Source organism: Hetaerina americana, unplaced genomic scaffold, assembly GCF_022747635.1.
Source record: "Hetaerina americana unplaced genomic scaffold, ioHetAmer1.1.p SCAF_6, whole genome shotgun sequence".
Lineage (NCBI taxonomy): Eukaryota > Metazoa > Arthropoda > Insecta > Odonata > Calopterygidae > Hetaerina > Hetaerina americana.
Window position 1 is genome coordinate 50,681,079 of NW_027287205.1, and position 18,287 is coordinate 50,699,365.

At 40.4% G+C, this 18,287-nt stretch overlaps 1 protein-coding gene across 2 annotated transcripts in view; it reads left to right on the forward strand.

Annotated features, from left to right (window-relative positions):
* The window catches only part of ATP8B (ATPase phospholipid transporting 8B), a 432,938-nt gene that overhangs the window by 75,846 nt on the left and 338,805 nt on the right, over window positions 1–18,287 (forward strand). The window lies entirely within an intron of this gene.

The window sequence follows — 18,287 nt, forward strand, 5'->3', positions numbered from 1 at the left end:
AATCGGCATTTCTTCAAAACCTACCTGAAACGACTGATTACTAATTTATAGATATAGGAAACACTTCAATGCTTAAGACCCTGATCATGATATTTAGCTTTGCAATGCTAGTAATTGAAACCTGTACAGTTTTTGTGTAAGTTCTTTATCTGTGTGCATTCTGCAAACGTCCACTTAAATGTTTAAAGAGGAATATTTGGCAAGAAACAATTTAATTGGATAAAAAAATGAACAATTAATGAAATTACAGATTTAGAAGACCCAACATAACAAAATATGCCATGAATACAATACTTAAAAAATAAATAAATGAAATAAAACCCCATCGTTCATCTGTTATCAAAGGTATAATTATACACATACATAAAGGCGAAATAATTACGAGGTTACTGGTGTACCTTAAACACGGGACGAAGATAGTTGCTCTGGGGTTTCAGACATACGTACCTTGCATTTATTAAGGTTGCCCTTGTGTTACAAATTCAACCATATCTATTTTTCCCAGTCCTGAGGAAAAATGCTGATACCCCTGAACTTCAAGGAACCTCGTATTGTTGATTAGTTTACAGAAAAATAATATTAATGAGTGGGTGTTATTATGACAATTTATTTGGCTTGTACTTGAGGAACCAAATACTGGAAATTTCTCCAGAGACACGGACTACGCGGCACTGGTAGGACGTTGCGGAGTAATTTATTTTTCATGGGCCATGAAATTTAAGAAGCGAATAAGCAATTTCCACTCCTCTGGGGGTGTATAAGTTTTATAATTGCCTTTTTAGTCGTAATAAATACGTTTTTAAGTGTTGGTGTCACTGTATTGTAATGGCTTTGGAGACGGTTATAGAAGGCCGGAAGTGTGTCTATGCGGGTAGCAGGGAGAAAGAGAAAATAGGCCCTTTCGATAACCTGATGTTGGTAGAGGAGTTGAAGAATGTCGTAGAAGTGTATGTCAATGAATGTTTTATCATTTGCAGGAGTGAACCTAATAGTTTCAGGCGTAACTGTGTGGAGGTCGTGTGTGCATATATCTTCTGGCAACGTTCAAAAGCATTCATCTCAGGGTATAGGAATCGTGGTAAAGGAGGTGAGTAGTATGTTAACGAAAGCAGAGAGGGAGGGATGGAAGACAGTAACTGGAATAAGCTTTGAAGGACGAAAGGTGCGCGGCGTCGACCCCAAACAGAGCGACCTTTGGAAGGGCTCGTGTACGAGTACGAGTGTCTACTCGAGACCCTTGAAAGCTAAGAGGGCGAGAGTAAAAGGTATTAGATTTGGAAACTAGCAGATCTTAGGATGGTGTTTGTGAGGCGAATACTTGACTCCTTCTGGAAGCCGGAGGAAGGTCAGTGGGGAGTTGGAGAGGACGTTGCTGAGGTAGTGAATTATTTAGCAGAAAGGAGTTGATGGAAAGTAAAGATGTAGTTGGGAACAATTGTTCGTAACTAAGAGGAATATTTGTCGCTTTAGACATTTTTGGGGCATTTCAAGAAGTTCTAATGCGTCAATTTTAAATCTTCTAGTAAGGCGTATGGAACGCTTGGTTCGAATTTCCTTGCTTTGAGCCTTGTCCAATGAATGTCGGCAAACAGAAGGACGTTGGATCGGCAATTTAAAACACTTGAACCGTATTTACCTTGGCGCGCGTCAAAACACCGCGTGGCTTATGTAACACGCAGAACAGCTGCTACAAATTACTTCCTGTACGCAAGATTTAATTTCTCTCGGGCCTGCTTTAAACTTTCCCATCGCAAGAGAAATTTTCGAGATTAGTGGAGGAGTAAAAAGGCTGCTCTAAATGGTTTGGTTAGGAGGTTTGCAACTTTGTATGACATGTCACAGACAAAAGCAAGGAAAGGTGTTTGGAAAATACGGACCCAACGTCACTGTTAGTGGAAAACCTCTTTGGGCACTGTCATGGCAAATTTCAACCAAGCGTTCATATACACTCCTTACCAAAAGGCTTAAAAAAAAGGACGGATTTTAACGGTTTAAAATTTCCCCTAGAGGCCTAATTTGCCAAATATTTCCCTTTGTAAAGAAGACTTGTTCCCAAATTTCTCTCCCTTACTTTTTCGTCTGCCTCCTTTCCCAGAAATAATGCGTAACCTTCTTCCCCTCCAACTCATTACGTCCCTCTTGCTTTCTGTGCCCTCTCAGCCCTCAGGCTCCCGACCGCCGGGAACCTTGACCAATAGAGGGGTCAATTATCTCGGTCTCGAGCAACATAGGGCCTCAAGCCGACACTCCCAAATGCGCCCTTACAACGGCCACCCTCTTCGTGGGCGGCGCGCATCCTTCGCCTTATAAAGCCACCCTACCACACCCTCATCCTTCATTCCCTCTCCCTCTGCTGCCCCTTAAAATACCGCTGCTATTATATTGAGCTGCATGTTTCAGAATGTCTTTCGCATATCTCCCGAGCGATGACACGGCCAATCCTCTCATGGAGATAACCCTCCAGGAACTATTATAGGTCATTGTATTATTCGATAAGTCGATTCATATCGACCATTGTTTTGTTTAAGGTAGCTTTAGCTGCATTGCTACTCTTCTTGCTTCCTGATATCTGTAGATTTCTGAGTTGTCCTACATCCCAGGTAAATACTGGGGCAATGCCGCTTCCGACGAAAAGATGTGGGCAATTCCATCGCTGCAATCTTTGGAACACCTATTTTGAATTCATCTCGAGTAGGAACTATTATTCTCTATTATATCGGGTATTACGGGTTATTGTGTTTTTATATAATGAATGCTTAAATGCTGTTTGTAATGTCAACTTAGTGCTAAAATACCCTGAAACTGGACCGGTTTCTCATGTTTGGATAAATACCGTGAAAAAGGAACTAGTGCAATAAATGTGTGTCCGTCAATTCTCTCTATGATGTAGGAGTACTTAAGACGCCATTGACGATATGAAAAATCAGGGATTTTCGAAACATTGAAGACTAATTTTACTCGGTAGATTACCAATAACGCTACCTAACTACTAAATGAAACAAGATACGAAAGATAATGGCACGTTTGTTGAAAAATCCTTACCGGCGAAAACAAAATGCCCCAGAATACCTGTAATTGGAAATCCTGGGTTTGGGAGTTGTTGTGAGCACGAAGGTAATTTGCAAGACTGCAATTAAGAGATACAAGTCATATGAATTTAACTCCTCCATAGAGGGAGGGAGAGGTGGGAGGGAGAGGTAGCATCGCATTACATCTGTATGCGTCACTCTGAGCAGGATACTAAAAGCCAACCAGCAGGCGTGTGGCAGGGGGTGGTAGGTCACTAGTCTTGAGTAACTGTATGGGAAAGTGTTCAAGGTTGGTGATTCGCATATAAGTTCGCGAGCCGAATATTTTTGGTTGTTTTTATTTGTTTTTGTTATGAACTCGACTCGTACGATTAAAGAGTCCCTTAATCTATTGGTGCTGCAGTCTCTCTCTTTTATCTTATTCGATTGGCCCAATCTGCCGTCATAATGAAGGGTTTTTAATGATATTTTTCGGTATTGAAAATTAAATCGAGTATCCTGTTCCTTTCTAATAGCCTTATTTTTGCTTTCTCCCTTCAAGAATGGAGGGAATTTCATCCTATACTCAATTAACCGCGTTACTCTCGCTTTTTCCATCCAACATTTCTTCAGAAACTGAGACTAAACCCTCTTTTCTAATCTCCGTTGTCAACTTCTACTGTATCAGGTCCCAACACTTTCGGGTAGAGTATGTTAATAACTTAAATAACTCATCTTTACGTATAAGTTAACATCTAAATATTGTCAAGAAGAGCGAACAACTACACTGCAAAGCATTTCTCTAGTTCTCTGATAGGGCGGTTCAGGATGTACATGTATAATTGAAATTAAAAGCACGAGGTAGATAGTGTATGGAAGAGCACCATTCATTCCTTGTGTTAAATTATGCACATATTGTTTTAATTTAATAAATAAATTCTTTTTTTAATATTTCTCCCTAAAATAATGCTATTTGCATCTAAATAGTCTGAATAAGTCTTAAGTATTTCTTTTACCTTTGTATTCCACGACATGTAAATAACCTAACTTTGAGAACCATTTACTATATTGTGCTCACAGTTTACGACTTTCCGACGTCTTGCACCTTGCATAAATTCTGCGAATGTCATAAATGGAACCAGACTTCCACACGGTTTTCCTTTAACTGTTTTCTTCAGTTCACATCGTGCATATCTCGTGGTAATAGACATGTTAAGTGAAACAATTATGGTGCCCCGCGGGCAAAAACGAACCGATACTAGCTCGTGCATTCCCGGCGCATTCCCCTATGCTCTTCGCTGCGGTATTTTTGACCCGGTTTTAGCGTCCATATCCGAAATCCTTTCTCTGAAAGCCGTTTCATGATGATGACATCATAGTTCGGGCATAGCCAGCCGCGCGACGCCACGGGTCTTTTAGAGCTCTCCCTTAGTGGCCGATGTGTAATCCCCTCCCAAGTCCTTGTTGTGCGATGGCCGAGTTTGAGGTTTACAATGCGACTTAAATTGAATATTGCGAATTGGTTGACGAATTTACACCTGCATGTAAATTGAAGAGATTATATTTTCATTGCATTCATGCCACTTACAGTTCCACTACAGAGCCATTGAAATATATATATATATATATATATATATATATATATATATATATATATATATATATACACACACACACACATATATATATACACACATATATATACACACACACACATATATATATATACTATATATATATATTCCCTGTGCCAGCTTGGGTGGGGTTGAGGATGCCTAGAGAGGCTTGCAGGGAATCGAACCCGTGCCCTCCGGTCAGTAGTCCAACGCTCTACCCCTATACTACGACCCATATATATATAAATATATTTATATGTTTATATATATATATATGTGTGTGTACATATATATATTTATATATATATATATATTATACATATATATACTATATATATGTAAACCGGCCCTCCCATGGACTGTGCAACCTTGACGTGGTGGAAGGGCTTGTGCGTTCCGATGACCCCTAGAGCTGTGCTGGCGGGAGTAATGATAATTGCTCCTGGTAGGGTCACCAATGCCAGATAGATCGAAGGTTAGGAGCCAGACGAAAGGTAGTCCACGTAGCGTCTGTTCCTCAGTGAGGGGGCTGCAAAGGCGTCGGACCCCAGTGGGGCGGCCTCCTCTTCTCCTCCTATTGATAATCTTAATTACCAATGTAGCAGCTTTTGAAATCAAACTTGTTGGTTTGAAGTCCTCACATTTGGCTGCATTTCCTTGAATCTTTCCTGGTTCAATTTCATTTTTCTGATTAATCTTTGATTTTTTCACAAATTTTTCTTCCTGCCACAATCTTTCACCTTTCGTGGGAGGAATATTCTTGTGTTGATTTTTCCGTATCCCAACTTCAGTTAGTTTCTTTGAACATTATATCCTAATCACTTCGATATTGCTCATATGAAGTTTTTATACTTCGGGGATCGCGGGTTATATTTTAATGAATGTTTCGGATTGAGCTGAATATCGTATCCCGAGAGTATTATTTCTAAAATGTGTACTCACTTTTAGGTGCATGTAGGTATAGCTGCCCGTAGTTCATAGTCAGCAATAACTTGCTTTCCTGTTTTTATTTGTTCCGCTTCGCTCGTTTGTTTGTTCGCCTTTTATCTATCTCACCAGTATCTTCCTTAAAGGGTGTGTCTTTGGAATCGCTGGATGTTTCATCTTTGATCCACGTTTTTTGTCAACCGCTCTTAGGGTTTTGGGGTATTTTTTTTGTTCCTCTATCTTATTTGGGACGAGAAGCTTTCGAATCCCAGTCGTTGTCATGGTAGTGGTCTTTATTGTGGCAACCGTCCTAGCCCAATGACGTGTGCCTATACATTCAGATCGGGCGCCGGTCGAGTGAACTAAGTTTTTTATTCCCTTCTTTTCCTTTCGCAAGGTCGAGTCTATTCAGAGTCGCATCAAAAGAAGATCAAGTGATCGATTTTTGGAGGGCGGAAAGCGTTTATTTTGACCATAGAGACTTATGGTTCAGGTATAAGTCGACTTAAAGTAGGAAAAGAAAAAATGTTGATATCTTAACGTATTAAGGTTACCGTTGGCGAGAATTTTGACGCCCCGTGAAAAAGTCAAGAATTTTAAAAACATCTTCCTTACTCAATTCAATTATTTGAATTTAGTTGGTTGAATACTATGGATGGTTATCATTTTCATTTATTAGCCCAAATTTGTAGTATGTATATACAAATACATACACACATACTCACTCAAAAAAAATGAATTTAGCGTCTTCATCTATATGGTATTCTGCAAGCCGTCGCTAGGGTGTACGGCAGGGGTCGATTCAACACAACGTATGCAATGTTGGAAATTAAGTTTTGGTAATTATTGGTTACAACAACGTTCGTGGGAAAAATGGCATCTTACATCTAGTAGTTATAATCTGTGCCTCACACCCTGAAGAGAACGTGACCACAACTACGAATCTTGTGTTCGTATCCAAATGTAATTTCGTAGTGCGTCGCATGTTGATCCTCAAAGCATTTAAAGCCTTGAAGATTAAGGTTCAAAAATGTTTTTTTGATTAAAATATAATTATTTGGTAGTCTACCGTTTAAGGTAAGTTTTTAGCTGGCAAAAATTTATAACCACGCAATTTCTTAGTCTTTCCCAGCTAGGGATACCCTGACAACTGAAAGTTTATTGAAATTTTCTTAAAATCCTCCTACTTCCTTCTTCCCTTCGTTCATCCAACATGGATATTCTTTTCCTTCTCATTCCTCGTTTTTCCTACGGTCTATCTTCTATAGCTTTACTCAGCATACCACCAGCATTCAAAATGCTCTGCATGAACCTTTTTTATTCTATTCTACATGGCACCCTACTAGCCATCTATAAGGTATGTGGCAGGGGGTAGACGTTTATCCTTTCCGTACAAGAAACTACTTATAAGGTTTGTGAGTACTAGCTTATTTAAAGCCTACAGTTAATTTATGTTGCCTACTTCTACCTCTGAGAGGTCCAGGTAAGTGAAAATTATTCATGTAACCGTGTGGCTGGAGAGTTATAGAACGTATTCTTTTATTAATTAGTGTGGCAAAATACTTCGCTTTGGGAAAAACGGTTGTCTTTAAAGATAATTCATATGCTGAGAATTACAGTTTGACGACAATTACGGGCACTTAATCAGATAGTACAGGAAATACGGTAATTTTACCCGCATCCAATAGTAATGAAGACAGTTGAAGTGCTGATACCAGTTTTGATGCAGCGTGATTGTACTCTGGAAGTTAAGGTGGTAATATATACATGGAAACCGAAGCACTATGTCGACTCAACTCATGCAAGGAAGCGTTTAAAAATGGTCTCTCGTGTTTCTCTCTCATCGTCGAAAATCAATCGTATCACTTTAAAATGTGACACATCTCTGTCAAAAGTCCTTTTTTGTCCAATAACTTTATTAGATGAAGTATAGGAGTGTAAAAATTATGTTGATACATCATTGTTTTCTCAGAAAATCATCCTTCGATGCCATCGATAAGCCTCGGCGTAGAAAGCTTGATGTATATGTTACGACCGTAGCAGTGAGGGTCGCAATTTTTCGTACTGGTCCCAAAGAATTTATTTTTAATCTCGGAGGTGTTTGTTTGATGTGACGGCGAGAGGTATCGCTACAGCTTTCGGATATTTTCCTTCCCCCGGGCTGTACCAAAATACCACCTCGTTCGACGAATGAAAAAAATCTTTCCAAAATTTTCCACCCATTAGACCACTATAGGGTGTGCAACTGCGAGATAATATAAATCTTCTCCCTCTCTTCTCTCTCTCTCGCTCTGCTTTGTTCTCCTTCCCCATGTGGGCTAAACGGCTTAAATATGTCAAAGAATCCGATGACCCTGCCCGCTACAGTCTCAATTGACTCATTAATAAGTTCCTCTCTCCCTCGGGAAAGAAGTTCCACTGAAACCGACACCCACCCATTTGTTTGAATTGTATTTGAACCATTGTTTAAGAGTTCTGCTCATGACTCTTTTAAATTACCGTTGTAATTAAGCAATTGAGCCGGTTGTGCGTGGTCATTATCGAGTAAAACAAGAAGCAATGCGAACGTTCATGTGTATACAAATAATATGTCAACATTGTATTCACCTGAAAAAGGACGAGTGGGGGGGAGATATGGCCATCAAAGTTGTAAAAACTTTGTACGTGGATCCAGTAAAGAGAGAGTTGCACGTTATTACTTGATGGTACGTCCCGACTGTGGACCACTTGGCTGACCATATGCCCGTTCCGGCATCCTATCTCCAAGGGGGTTGGATTCCTCTTTGACTTCATTAGAGATTTAATTTATCCCGCGAGTGAGAAGATATCAGAATTACTGCATCCGACCGCGCGGGTATATATCTCTTTTTTCATTTTCAAGCACCGTAGTATGGTTATCTATCTAATATCTTTTCTGAAATTGGGCGTTTTCCTTCTTGTCATTAACAGTACCTCTAATATGTGTGAAGAAGTATATTTCATTTAGATACCCTAGTGGATGCACCTGTAGTTATCATGATCTACATTATTTTGCCGAAATATATATTTTAAATTCAAATTAGGAAAAAATTAATTTTTAATATTGAATCGCCCCCTGGCACACAAACTAGCGGTGACTTGCAGGGTACCTAGTAGAAGATGATAAACATAGAAAAATAAACGTAACGTAATAGACATGTTGTCATCTGGTTGAACTACACTTCTCAGCAACGGCACTGATGAACCTATATCGGAAGGACATGCATTTAGGCTTATATTGAAGTAACTGATGATTTTTTTCCTTCTTTGAATAGAAGATATTTATGTTTCATTGATTTGGATAGTTTTCGGGGCACAAAATCCTCATCATTTGACTAAAATGTAAACATTTTTCGTGTAAAATCAATTCGACTTAATGAGGACTCGAATCCGGATCCCTCTGTTTCTAGTCGCCAGCTTTAGCCAATTGAGTTACCAAGGCAGATTGTTTGCTTGTTTATTTTTAAGATTACGTACGCGTATTAAGATAAGAAGTGTTAAACTGAACAGGGAAATGATGTACAATAATTATTCAATCGTAAACCTTTAGATTTATCCGCGTTTAGATATTATCCGAGACTATTTCAGTTTGTTATCAAAAGCACCCCAATAATATCGTTATATCTATTTGCCGCATCAGAAATTCGACATACTCGAGGATTATTAGTTTTCATGGCGTTATCATTTCATATCAAGGGAGTTCGTCTCCGTCCAATGACGGAGCCTTTTCCTCTTTAGACTAGAGGATCGCGTGTACATGTCATGTCGCCCGTATCTGTTCATGCGATCCTTAATAGGTTAGATCAGACACGCCCTTCAAAACTTGTCGTGGCAATTAGACCGCCTGTCCCTGCCCATGGCTCTTAGTCATCGACGGCTGTTCTACGCCTGCGTCACTTTACCAATGCGTCCTCTTTCTCGACCAACCCTCCCAGGTTTCCCTCCTCCCTCTCCGCTCCAATCTCCATCTCAACCCCCGCCCACCTGCGCATCTTGTTTCGCCTTTGCGTCCCTCATATGCTCATTGGCTCCCTCGTTCACCATCTCGTCTTCTCAAGCCAGCGTTGCTTCCCTTTCCTCCCGTCTCATCTTCCTGTCTCGTCATTTCCTTTTCCGTCTCCAACGCGCCGGGCCCTTTAAACCTCCGCACGTTAAAGGAGTCCATCTCTGCCGGAGTCGTTTACCTGTGAAGCATTGCCATATTCAATCCATAAATACAAGTATGCACTTTAAAATATATTCCTTCGTTTCGCTGTAAATATAAGATATTGAACTGCAGGTCCGTCGTAGATTTTGTTCGTTGTATTGCAATGAATGAATTAATCTTTAAAACACGAAGGTAATTGAATTGCAAATCCCAGCAGTGTTTCCATATTTATTTCACACGATTAAAATACTCACCCTGATATCGTTGCTAAAATAAGATATTTTATTCCATCTTGTATTATTGTTTATGGTAAGAATTCGATCGTTTATTAATTAACATTTTAATTTCTTGTAAACATCTCCAGAGAAACACCCCAATCAGCAAATGTAGACTTTCTTTCTTATAAATATAAAACTTCATTATGATAGCAATGTACAGTTGTGGTTTTAATGAATGTATCACTGTAATATACTTCTGGCTTGATTGTCTTTGATTAGATTTGCTTCTCTTTGCGTTTTCCTTTATAACTTCTAAGTTTTTTTTATTACTTACCCTACTTTCATTCGGTTAAATATTCACTTATATAAGTTACTTTTTACTGTAGTAGTATTACAGATGGATTTATTTGGGTGCGGCGACCACTAGGGTCGTTTAGCACCCCTCGCAACTAAAGATGTTTTAAATATGTTATATACCAATAAAATAACCATCGGTGTATGTTGCGGTAAGTGGGCTTGTTTTAAAAAATATAAGAGAGGTATGCGCAAGGTTTTCAGTACGTATTTGGTTGACAACGCCGCTAGGCTGGAATTACAACAATATTTAAACATTCTGTCAATACCGTTTATGCCATAAATTCGATTGATGACCAATAACCAGTTATGCATTTTCCCAATCCCTATAGGATCACATTCGCATAAAATTGTGGCAAAGAAGCTATCTTTATACTGAACGAATTAATGAGAGGAACGTTTAATCTGGATGCTAAGGAAAAACTAATGGAAACTTTGTTTTGCGTGAACTTGTAGGGCACAGAAACATAGCCGTTGAAACAAGATGATAGGCGCAGGCCTTTGAGATGGGGAGCGGCGAGATACAGAAAGGGTAAATGGACGGAAAGGAAAACATGAGAAGGGGAGAGCTACTACGCAAGAGGAAGGGGAGAGAAGGGATTGTTGGGAGGAATCTAAAGGAGGGAGGAAAGGTTGATGTGAAGCATTTTAATTGGTGGTGAAATGTAGAAGACTGAGAGGAGAACGAGAGCGTTTGGGAATCGTGGTAATGGGAGGAAATGAATGGCGTGAAGACAGATAAAAAGAGTGCGGAATAGAAAAATATTTTAATTATGTTCTAAATGTATGTCTTGTTAGACGATGCTGATAAATGTATCGAGGGCGCGGGTTCAAATCCCGGCGGTGTTGAATATTTTTCAGAGGTATCTCGATCCCTACTTGAGGTGCTTTGTGGAGGGCACTTTGAGTGAGTACGCCGTCCGTCGGATGGGACGTTAAACTGCGGACCCCTTGGCGCCTTTCGTAAAGAGTAGGCTAATGCCGACGCCGGGTTTCTCTCCACCCTTCATCCTTTCCTGTCCATCTCCTATGGCGCAAATGACCTTAGCTGTCGGTCGCCTCCCCTCAAAACTACTACTACTAAATGTATCGATGATCACTTCGTGTCCACCCAAAGCCTACTTTGAACGGTTGAATACCGATAAATTAAAGGTAAATGTATACATACATTTTTACTGGTGCTGTCCGAGACAAACTTGCACTCCTTTTTGTTCTAATCGAACGTTTTTAATGGAATTTAACCCAGACCGACCGTTTTTATTGACCAAAAACTCGCTCTTACATCTCCTTTATAAATAATTCCTTTTCTGGCGATTTTAAAGCCTTGTGTGAACAAGCGATGCTTTTGGATGATGGTTTATAGATCCGCAAATGAGTCCGTAATGACGTAGCTTCCTCCCTAAAGCTCAACGGGAAGAAGTTTTTTCCCTGGAATCCATTTGGAACTGTCTGGCTCTCATCCAAGCGGAATGAGCAGCATGGCTCACACTTAATTTTAGTCGTGTTTATTATGCTCTATCCCTGATTTTCTTTTAGTCTGACGCTTCTTCTAGATGCCCCTCGGTGTTTTCAGTCACTCAAGCAATTACTATTTTAACCATCTTCATTTCTTTTGAAGACAATGAAAACCGTTTGGCAAGGATGCACTTTGACTTCTTCATTCCTCCTTGATTGCCATCTGTTCTTCATAAGTGTGAACTATCCCATTTAATTGCCTCTCTAATTAGCGTCGACGTTTCGTTTTAGAAGCCGCGAAAAATTCAGTTCCTCTTTGCTAGAAACATTATGCCAGTAGATGTTCCCCGTTGTTTTTTTAGTTATGGCGAAAGAACTGATAGTTTTCATTTACTTACGAGCAAGGAGCTTTCATAATTACATCCTATATTTTTTGAAGATCTTTCCAAGCGTGTGTTAATCAAATGGGAATGCGTGAATATCTTTGTTTTTGTACCGTATTGATAATTATTTATGAATATAATGCTTGGATATAATCATTAAGGGCTAGGAGCTAATTACGAGGGTCATCCGGAAAGTAGTACCCGTTCGTGCCGCATGAAGTGCTGACGACGCGAGTAGCCGCTGGACGAGGTCAGATAGCTTCAGTGGCTTGTCTGCCTTCTCTGAGCCAAGTTGCGTGACGCTAGCATTGCCTGTGTTGTTTCTGTGATTGTTTACAATGTTTAAAAAAATTGAGAACGCCGCCAGTTGTGAAGTGAGGGCAGTGATTAAATTCCTCAATGCAAGAAACGTTCGCCCATGTGATATTCATCGCCAATTAAAGGAGGTGTATGGAGACAATGTAATGGACGAGTCGTCTGTTCGGCGGTGGTGTCGCAACTTCAACATGGGGAGGGGGAACACACACGACGATGAGCGTTCGGGTAGACCGTCTGTCATTACAGACCAACTGGTGAGCTCAGTTGACGAATTCGTGAGGAACGATCGGCGCGTCACAATTGATGACATCTGTGAGCATTTTCCCAATGTTTCTCGAACAATTGTTCATGAAATTGTTAAACACCATCTGCATTATGCAAAAATTTGTGCAAGATGGGTCCCTCGCGTATCTCAATGAGCTGGCGGCGAAGGACTATGCAGCAGGAATACAGAAACTTGTCACACGTTATGACAAATGCCTTAATTTGCTTGGAGATTATGTTGAGAAGTAGTTTAAAGTATCCTCTTTCAAATAAAATTTTTTATGTTTGTTAATATTTACTTTTGTGTCTTTATTTCACGAACGGGTACTACTTTCCGTATGACCCTCGTAGTTATTGCTATTAATTTTGTTGAAATAATCTTCGATAATTCTTTATCATCGAGGGAGCACGGGTTAATATCTAAATCTACAAAAAAATAAGCTGTGTAATCGTCAGCATTTTAAATGACGTGCGTGTATCAAATGAATGGAGCACAGTGATGGAGCGACGAAGGAACTCGCTTGTGTGTTTGATTGATAGCGATGGAATACGAATTGCTGCACAAAAAATATGAAGAATTTAGCTCAATGAGAAACAAATTGATGCTTTTAGTACTTTGCACATCTGCTTTACTTTGAGAATGGCGGTTTACAATTAATTCAGTGGCCCTCAACACTTGTTCCTTCCGCTTGAATCTTAATCATTCCATTTTTCTAAGCATTTGAATCTTCACTCCATTGACTGCTTCAGGAGAGGGGGGGAAGAATCCTGCCAGACACGCGTGTGCTGACATCTTCCCATCACTCACTGTCAAAACTGCCTTGAAGGAAGTACGTAATTCTTATCGCATTAGATTTATTGGTAGGATAGATTTATAGCCTAACTAAAGTGCTCCTAAAAGGGTTAAATTTCTTGCTAAGCAATAATTAACTATGTGTTCTTCAGCATTTTGTGATAAAAGTGATATAATTCAGTATTTTGACGCCGTCAGTAATGCCCTGACCAATATACCTTTTCCACCACATAACTATTTTTTCTTTGTCAGTAGGTTGCCAGTTATATGGGAATCTTCTCTCAATGCGGACTAAGTCCATTGTTTGCCTCGACCTCTGTTGTAGATATGCACGCCTTGTCTATATCAACCGCGTCCCTCGATTTGTATTCACACCTCTTCCTGACCTTACGTCTTCCCTAATCTCGCGCTCCGCGCCTCCGTGGAAATCTGACTGTAGCTGTTTTCATCGTAGCATGAGGGGAAACGTATTAGGTGTAAAGTTGGGTTTGATCCGCCACAGAAAAAAGAACTCTGCAGTCAGCATTCCACCCCCGATCTTCCTCCCCCTCTCCCCCACCTCTCCACCCCTTATCCCCCTCTTCCCCACCTCTCCACCCCTTATCCCCCTCTTCCCCACCTATCCACCCCTTATCACCACTCTCCCCAAAAATCTCCCCACCCTGTCTTCCCATCTCTCCCCTCACCTCCTCCCTGTCGTACCCTTGCGCACTTTGTGACCTATTCATCCATTTTCCTCTTCGCTCTTTTTTTGCCCACTTCCTCTCCTATTTTTTATCCCTGCCCTAATATTTTGTTATTTTTGTTACTCCATTTTGTTTTCTCTAGAGATGCGGCAGTCTGTTGCTTACTTTTTCCGACCCAGCGAGCCTCTTTCTCACTGGTTCAACCCATGGCGCATACGTACTGAACTGAAGAATTCATCGTCTCCGTTTGAATCCATATTTGAACACGTATTACGAGAACATATGAGAACGAATAACGTTTCACTATGTAAATATTTGTAACACTGTTCATCATAATCAGTATTTCTTCCATGTGAATGTTTTACTGTAGCCCTCCTTTCCTATTTATTCAGTATTAATTTTTTCACCTCCTGAGAGCCTCCCTGTTTTAATTCCTTCGAAATATGTCCTATGTACATGTCTCTTAATCTTCCTCGCGGAATTTTCCCTTCTATTATATTTTTATCCGTTGGATGATGCTTCGAGTTGTGTTCAATTAATGTACCTACATCGACTTCATCTTTGCCATAGAGTTCTCCTTATTGCCCTCTCCTCTTCCGCTCATCTGTCGCGTACTTCGTTTCTCACTTTACATGATAGTTAGTTTGAGAACATAATTTTCATTTTTAAATTCGGTAACGTTTTGATACTCTCCACCACACGCCATTTTTGCGGCTTTTAAAGTATAATGTACGTGTCATTCGATGTATCGTTCTAAATTCACGGTCCCTTCAAATTGCGAGATTTGTTTGCGATGTTAAAACAAGAGACAAAATAGCGTTAATAATACCGTTCAGAATCCACTTCAACTTAGCGTGTGAAAAAATAACGCCTGGGAAATTTCGGTGATAAATTTTTCATCCACCCGTTTATTGGGTTATGAGGGTTAATCCGGTTAAGGGGTGGAGGAGGGGGGCAGCTGTATATAGGAACCTGGGATTGTAGGAAGGCATATTCTGTTAATCGGATCTGATAAAAAGGAAAACTCAGGCGCGGACTAATTAGATTGTAAAAGACAGCGATACTCGAGGCGAGCATCGTCGCCATGGGCGTATTGATGAAATATTTGACAGGCTGTTGGAGAAAGAGGTGGAGACGTTAGAAATGGGAATGGCGTTGTAGGGCCTTCTTCATGCTGAAAGGGTTTCGACAATAAGAAAGGGAGAACTTCGAGGAGGGCCTCGCGAAAGAGCAAAGCAGTGTATAACGTTGTATCTGGCCGTAAAACATTTTTAGGACAATAGTAGTAGTAGTTTTAGGGGAGGCGACCGACAGCTAAGGCCATTTGCGCCATCAGGGATGGATGGGAAAGGAAAGATGGAGAGAAACCCGGCGTCGGCATTAAGCTACTCTTGTCGAGGGGCGCCAAGTTGATACCGATTCCAAATAAGAGAAAACTAACCGAATGTGAAGAATGGACAATAAATTTCATTTCAAATGCGGAAAAGTTATTTAGGACCATCAACAAAAGGGTAGAGAAGAGAGCAAATGAGTGCTTTGGTGGAGATCAGTTTTGGTTTTGTAAGATGATGGGCTCGCGTGATATCCTCGTAATAATGAGGTGACTAGTATTTTGTAACATAGAGTATTATCAGGATGTATTTTTCTTCTTTGTATATTTTGAGAAGGTAATCTACATGCATAGTATATTGTGCACGATTAAGGAACATTTCGCAGAAGATACGAGTACTAATTAAGGAGCGGACTGAAGAGATATACGGGGCTTATCTGAAACATGTATTAGGCTGCAACTGTGCGGTCAGAACGGGCAGTGTTAGGTAGAGGAGTAGGACCCACTACCATCCGTTATTTCCAATGTACCTGCAGAGGAAATGGTAAGAGAGATATGAGAGAGTTTGGAGGCTGGAGTGAAAGGTGGTGTTAAACTCTTCAAACGAGATATGCGTGTGATTAAGCGTCAGTTAGCCAGTCAGCTGAAGGATGACAGTCATTACTGAGCACATTACGGGATTATAATTTCATGTCATATCAAATAGAAGCTAATGAGAATCTTAGGGAAAAGAAAGGATCCGATGAACATTTAATTTCAGGTTCATTAAGCAGAAAAGGCAGAACAGTTCACCAATTTAGAATTGTTTTCTAAGAGTGGGTTGATTAGTAGGGGTATACAAAGAACTTTGTTATGTAATAAAACGTTGACGTAGAGGCGGGGGTTGATGAAATGTAAAGCCAAACGCTAAGAAAAGGCTAATGAAAACTTTGATAAGAAGTGTAGATCGTATGTTTCGGAAACTTGATCGTTAGGATAAGTGTAAGAAACCGAAGTCACTTTATAAATATTAAAAACATTTGACTTGCAAGTCAGAGTAAAATTAAAAATTGCAGTGATATCAGGTATATTTGTAGGTACTTGTGTATGTTAGTTGGTAGTTTGTGTGTTTGCATGTGTGGGGGGTGTAAGGATTTTTGCATGAATGTATACCATGTTTTGTTTGTGGACTATCAATTTGTGGCTTTTGCATGTGATTTATTTTCTTAATTACGGGTGGTGCCCTAACACCCACCGCCACCCGCCCTTGTGGCGGCTTTCGGGGTATTAAGTAGATGTGGATGAAGTTGGAGGTATTTAGAATATGGGTGTAGGGAAAAATTAAAAAAAAATAAAATTAACAGAAAGAAGAACAAAGTATAAAGTTTTGGGCTTGGTAGGCTAAGAGAGAAGGTTGCTGGGAAACATTCGAAGAAGGTAAGGCAAGTGGGTGCAGGAGGTACTGAGAGACAATGGGATGCTGAAAACGGTAATAGAGAAAATAAATCTGTGAAATCGAATTGGAGGGAGGAAAATAAGAGGAATTACGAATGGAATCAACGGAGGTAAAAAGTATGCAGAGCTAGAGAATGAGTTTCCGTCATGTCTACTGTGTGTTTTAAGGATTTTTTGCGTCATGGTAGTCAGGGCGTAGGGGTATAGTAGTATTTAGTGCCAAAGTTCATCAAACACCTGGTAGACTACTGTTAATAATTATTAGAAAATTTTCCGAAATTAAAATCGCTCATAACCCCTTATTCTGTTACTTTGAACATTATTCTTAAAATCTTCCAACGGTTGGATACTTTTGTAAATTGATCTTTTGTGCGATGTTTTGGTTTAATTTCGATGTTTTCTGTTTAGTTGATGTTGAGGTTTTACAACCTGCAAGATGTAAGATTGCTCTACTACTGGAGAATTTTTTTTAGTACCATAATGGCGTGAAAGTGCCATTCCTTCATCTCATGTTGCGTCGTTTTTCATACGCTCTAACCTGCCCTCCTTTGACATCGAGTTTCAGCCCAAACCCACCCTCCCGCCCCTCTCGTGAATTAGGTGAGCTCCCCTTGTTTTGGATTAACCCGGGGAGTTTCCAAGCCAGGCGAGAGCCTTTAAGGTTGATTCATAGGGCACGACACCCTCCCCCCCACCACATACTCGGCTCCTTGTGCCGTGGTGATGTGGACGCAACACTATGGCGTTGTTTACAGGGCTTTCGCCACCTTTGAAGGAGGCGTGAAGAGATGGGAGGACTGACTGTTTTTCACTTGTTTTCCTCCGTCCTAATTCTCTCCTCTCATCATCGCTCGTTTTTTTCGTCTCGCCGGATCCATCTCCGGTTTATAACCGTCTCTCCTCGCCAATTTGCTTTCTTTCTTCTCCCCCGAGGAAGTCCACAACTCACCCGGTCGAAGGAAAAAACGCAGCGTAAACTGGAGAGCACCTGCGGGGACGAGAAGAAAATAACGACTCCTCTTCTGCGTAAGGTTGATCCCGTGTGCATCTCCTGAGCAGGGACGTAGGTCTCTGGTCCCGTGGCTTGAGTGAGATAAGAATGAAGAGAAAGGATATTCGGGAGGTGCGAAAGGATAAGAAGACTGCGCTAATGATTTTATCAAGTGTGTCTTTAATTCCTTCGCCTCCTTTTGATCTATTCCTTTTCATGTCTTAAGTTTTGTGGAGCCGATTGTTATCGGCTCTTTTATGAATAAAAAGTATATTAAGTTTGAAAGCGGAGGAGAAATTGGGTAATGGACTGTGAAAACTGGAGTTAATCCAACCCAACTTATTG